Below are 5,998 nucleotides of genomic sequence, written 5' to 3' on the forward strand. Positions count from 1 at the left end.
TCTGGAGTGTGTGTGTGTGTGTGTGTGTGTGTGTGTGTGTGTGTGTGTGCGCGTGCGCGCGCGCGCGCGCAAATGTGTTAAATAAACAGCTTCAAGACATACAGGAAGGAAATAGTAGACTATTGATTCTTAAAAAAAAAAAAGACCCTTCAAACTGAAAAAGCCTCCCTTTCATCCTTGGGACACATTGCCCCTAAATTGAAAACAACCATCAACTGATAGATGATTCAAAAACACTTTTCCTTTCTTGATTATTTAAGTATTTTTTAATTAATAAGAGTATTTATTTAAAACAATGTAGGTAATATCTGTAATAGGCTCAACTGGAAACAACTCTAGTTTTAAAAATAGAGAATAAATTAATGTTTGCCAAAGACTGAAGGTGAATACGATAGGGGGTGAGGGTGTAGCTATAACAGAGAAATAGCACAGAGGCTCTTCAGATGATGGCATTGATCAGTAATATGGCTATAAGTGGTGACATTTGGGGACTTAATGTGATGACAATATCTAGATCCAAATGCATGTATGAAGTTAAATCTGAATAAAATGAAAAATCACAGTGAGTGAGTTCTGTCAAAATCACTAAGCTATCATCATAGTAGAGTTTTGCAGAATGGTAACATAGTAGATGATATCATAGTCAAATATCTATGATATTATAGTAGAATTTTACAAAATGTTACCACTGGGGAAATCCAATAGAAGAGTAAACTGGATTTTGGTACAGTTTCTTACAACTAGAAATGAACATGCAGTTTTTCTAGTTTTTTTTATAAAATAGACAATATGTAGTGAAAAGCTTGACCCATAACTCAAATGTATTCTCTCTAACCTAATGAGCATCCTTTCCAGAAGATACAATTATAATGCACTGGTCTATCTTGAGCAGTACATCTGTGACTTAGAGACACAGTAATAAGACTTTCAGCTCAAGGAGACCATGCCCCCAGGGATCGGCACAAGTCACTGGTCCTGCCTGAATGCAAGGTAATGAGAATGGGCTGTGAAACTTGAAGGAGCAGACTTCACGGTTGGGGACTTTCCCCTTCAGGCTGTAACTTCACAGATCCTTCCACTGTGTGCTAGGAGAATAAACTCTCCTCCCAGGGATGTGACTAAATGCTCCAACATGTTCTACCCAGAACTAGCTAGATAGAGTATTTGTTGGGCTCTGTGCACAATGAAAAGTTGGGGACTCTTTTTCAAAATAAGTGGGGATTCAAGGCAGCAAACACAGAACATGAAACTAGGCATAGCCACCAGAAGTGCAGAGTCCTCTATGACTGTATAGGTCTTGCCCTCCAATAACACTCACCATAAATCCTTCCTGCTACATCACATCAGTGCCTCTTTCTCAGCTTCTCTTGGTTTGTCTGGATTGAAAGAGATGAGTAAGGCCTAAATGGCCCTTTGAGGTCTATTCACTATGTAGTCATAGTTCTGGGATCCCTGTGGATTCTTGAGCACTGGCTGTTTAGTTTGGTTTGATTTAGTTTAAAGCACACTGAGTGATCTTTCAGAGAACTTGAGTGTGGTTCCCAGCACCTATATGGTGGCTGACATCTGTCTGTAACTCCAGAACCATAGGCTCTGATGCCCTCTTCTAGCCCCCAGAAACATTGCACTCTTGTGGTACATAAATGGACATGCAAGCAAAACCCTCCTGCACATAAAATAAAAATCTCAAAAAAAGTATGTTTTTAAATCCCTATTTATAACCCTTAACCAAGAAGATATCTGTAGTTGACATCCACTTGCAAAGAAAAAAAACTTAGTTTTCTCAGTGGATATATTAATCACTCTTCAGAACAGACGCTATGTAGATGGCTAACACAAAATGAACTCAATGGCATTTTTGTAGATTCTTTGTCTCCTATTGCTTTGTTTTGTCTGACTAGCCTTTGCTTGTATATTATGGTTTCTGATTTAATGTCTTGTGTGTGTGTGTATCTTGTGGCTTTTCTTTTTTTCTTTTGTTATGTTTCTGTTTGATTTTTGCCTGTTTGTCTTCTAAAGAGAGAGACAAAAAGAAAGAGCATGGAGTTGTAAGGGGGGGGGATCTGGGATGAGTTGGGGAAGGGAAAAGTTTGTCCAGAATATATTGTATGATTTTTTTCCAAAAACAACAACAACAAAAAAGATTCACTCATGATAGATAAATGAGACTGCTGCCACACTCATTGCTCAGGTCAATTCTCCTAAAACTAAAAATTTCTAAGCATAGCACAACAAGAAAATACTGGAATATTGTAGGGGTGGAAGAAAAGCAAGCAACTTAAGCAGCCAAGGACTTGAGAAACTATGCAGTTTTAAACTATCCGGGTTTGTTTTTAGAGACCCATATATCGCAGACAAGATGCTGTAGAAGCCTCCAACCTGGATCTTGCAGTAGACAGAGAAATAATGTTCTAGAGAAAGTTTTTCCCGCCAGGCATGCAACTAGGAAAAGGATAAGCTAGCAATAGAAAACATTTTATGGCATACCCACACCATATAGCAACTGACTATCAGTGAAATAAATGCATGCCACCCCTGTGGGTTTACACACAGCTAAGTTGAAGTGTGTACACACAACCTATACATACACTCAGTACAGTACTCTCACGCCCCCACAAGAGAAGTGCCAGTTAGTTCAGCAATCAACTGAGCTTCCACCTCCATGCAGCTGCAAAGACAGCAAACAACGTGATGTAGGATGAGGCTAATAAGTTAATATACAATAACCAGTTCAGGTCCTCTAAATTAACAGGACATATCAGCTCACAGAAAGTGAGGCAGCGTGCCCAGGACCTGCACGGCTCCGCACTAGATGGGATCTCAGTGCTGAAAGGAAAAGTGGACACAGGCCCCCATTTCTAATCTTTTCTTCAGTTGATAATTACTTGCAAATGAAAGTTTAGTTTTCTTCAAAAGGGTTCTCACTGGGGAAACATACTATTCTTAAGGGTGAACTCTCCATGTCCAGCACTAAATGGGCAACAGAAAATAAACTCAATTTCATCCCGGGAGGTTCCTTTCTTTCGATTTCATATCAGGGCTCTTATTTTTTAGATTTTAAAATTTTATATCATCATATTTATACTTATTTTATTTATGTTTTCTTTCTCTCTTTGCATCCTACAGCTCATTTGTGTATTTATTATGGCTTCCAGTTTAGTGTTTTCATGAGATTCCTGAGTGTGTAAAGAAGTGGGTCTCTGACTCTTGGGTCTTCTCTCAGATTCTTTTCCTTCTGTTTGTTTTTGTTTTCCCCTATCCTATCTTAACATATTATATTATATTATGGTATGTCATATTATATTACTATCCATTAGAAATCTGCTTGTTTTCTAATGAGAGACAGAAAGGGGATGGATCCAGATGGTAGGAGGTGGGGAGAGCCTGGATTGAGTAGAAGGAGGAGAAACAATAATCAGGATATGCCATGTAAGCATAACTATATATTTCTAATAAAAAGAAAAATATTTTTTTAAAAATGGAAAATCTTGGGAAAGAAACGGAAAATGCAAGGAGCAAAAAGAAGAAGACAGTAACATATATATATATATATATATATATATATGTACATATAGAGAGAGAGTTAATATGAGAGTAGAACTGAGAAAACAGATTATAGAATCATGGAAGTCAAAAACTGATTTAAAAAAATGTATTCAGTGTGAAGAAAAATAGTCATATGTACTGTCTTAGTTAGGGTTTCTATTGCTGTGAAGAGACATCATGATTACAGCAACTCTTAGGAAAACATTTAATTGGGGTTGGCTTACAGTTTCAGCAGTATAGTCATTATCATCATGATGCAAAGCAAGGCAGCATGGAGGCAGGTGTGGTGCTAGAGAAGGAGCTGAGAATTCTGCATCTTAATCTGCAAGCAGCAGGAAGTAAACCATGTCCAACACTGGGCATAGCTTGAGCATGAGAGTCTTCAAAACCTGTCCCCTTAGTGACACATTTCCTCCAACAAGGCTACACCTCCTAATATTGCCACTCTCTATAGTCCAAGCATTCAAACACATAAGTCTATGGGTGTTGTACCTATTCAAACCACCACATGTGGTATCACATGCTTTTAGTTTCAAGACTCAAAACACTGATGATGAGAATCCCACATTTAATACTAGCCTTGGCTATATATGGAGTTCCAGGCAGCCTTGGCTACATAGTGAGACTCTGTGAAAAGAAAAGAAAAGAAGAGAAGAAAGGAGAAGAGAAGAGAAGAGAAGAGAAGAGAAGAGAAGAGAAGAGAGAGAAAGAGAGAGAGAGAGCATGGGAACGGGACTTGGGACTCAGGGATATAAAATAATAAATAGTAAAGATGCTAACATTTGAACCACAATGATTTAAGGTGGAAAAAAATAAAAAGAATTGCGCTCAAAATATATATAAAGAAGTTGTAACTATGCATTTTTTAAGATTTCAAGACATAAATTTATAAATTCAAGGCGTTAACTGAACCTCAAACAGAATAATCCTAAGGAGAGGGTGAGGCAGTATCTCAGCACCAGATTGTGAGGCTAGCATGTGCAGGGGCTTTGGCTTGTGTTTTAGTTACTTCTCTATTGCTATAACTAGACACAATGACCAAGGCAACATATAGAAGGAATGAATCGGAGTGAAGGTCAGAAGTCCATAATGGTGATGTGTGGAAGTGGTGGGTGGCAGGTGTCTGGAGCAGCCGCTAAGAGCTCAGGTTTTAACTACAAATGGGAAGCGGGCTGTGTTCAAAATTCTTCTAAAATGACATACTTCCTCCATCAAGGCCACATCTTCCAATCCTCTCCCATCAAAAGCCATCAACTGGAAAGGAAGATTCAAATTTAGAGACAACCCCCCCCCCACATTTCCCTCATATAGTGACATCCACATAACTATAATCACAAAATATAATGACAGAAAAGAAAAGAAGAAAAGAAATCCATACCAAGATAAACTAAAATTAAACTACTCAAAACTAGGAGTCATAGAAGTCAGGATCCAAATGAAAACCTGTTTATACATGCATACATGTTTCCTAAGTTAGTATATTAGTCACCCTTTCAAACATTTATGATCTAAGAAACTTCTGGATCTCAGAGATACAGGCACAGTTCCTGTCTTCAAGAATCAAAAACATTCCTTTATTATTTTTGGTATTTTTAAATCATTTTTAATTATAACAATTTGTATGTTGGGGTATGTGAGTTCAGGGCTTGAGGTGTTCAGAAGACATTGTGCCCTCTGGAGGTAGAGCTACAGGTGATTGTGAATCGGCTGACGTGGTTGCTGGAAACTATTTGGATCTGTTGTAAGAGTAGTGAACATCCGTAACCACTGAGCCCTTTCTACGTTTTATTTTTAAAGATTTTTTTATTTATTGTGTGAGGCATTGTGTCATGAAAAGACCTGCAGAAACAGAGGAGAACTTGCACGTAGAGATCAGTTTTCTTCTACCATGTGGGTCCCAGGGATTGAACTCAGGTCTTTAGGAGTGATGAAAAGTTGCTTTCCCTACTGAGCCATCTCACCACCCCAAGAGTATTCTATAAAGATAGAATTTTTCAACTCATTACTAACATATAGGATATAATTTTATTTCTTTATACAGGCCTATTATGTGCATTATAAAATATTCATTCATATCCTTGACCTTTACCTACGAGAAAATCTATCTCTCCAAGACATGACAGCCCAAAGTGTCCACACACTCTCAAATGTCATCTGGGAGGTATATTCTCAGTGAGAATTACTATTTTAGGGTAAATTGACAGATTATGAGAACTAGTTTGATAGAGAAAACTCTTTAGACTCCTTATTTCTTCCACAAAGCCTTCCTAGCTAGCTTTACTTAATTTTCAGCCTTTGTGCTGCCTGGCTGAAGCTAACATGATACTGCACTGAAGAATCTCAACATTTAGCTTTTGTCACCAGATCATTGGGCTACCTGGCGGCCCTGTTTAGTTGCTGAGGAATCCCATCTGGACGGGTGAGTGTGTGCTATCCAGGGGCGGATTGGCCC

This window comes from Microtus ochrogaster, unplaced genomic scaffold (assembly GCF_000317375.1).
Source record: "Microtus ochrogaster isolate Prairie Vole_2 unplaced genomic scaffold, MicOch1.0 UNK92, whole genome shotgun sequence".
NCBI lineage: Eukaryota > Metazoa > Chordata > Mammalia > Rodentia > Cricetidae > Microtus > Microtus ochrogaster.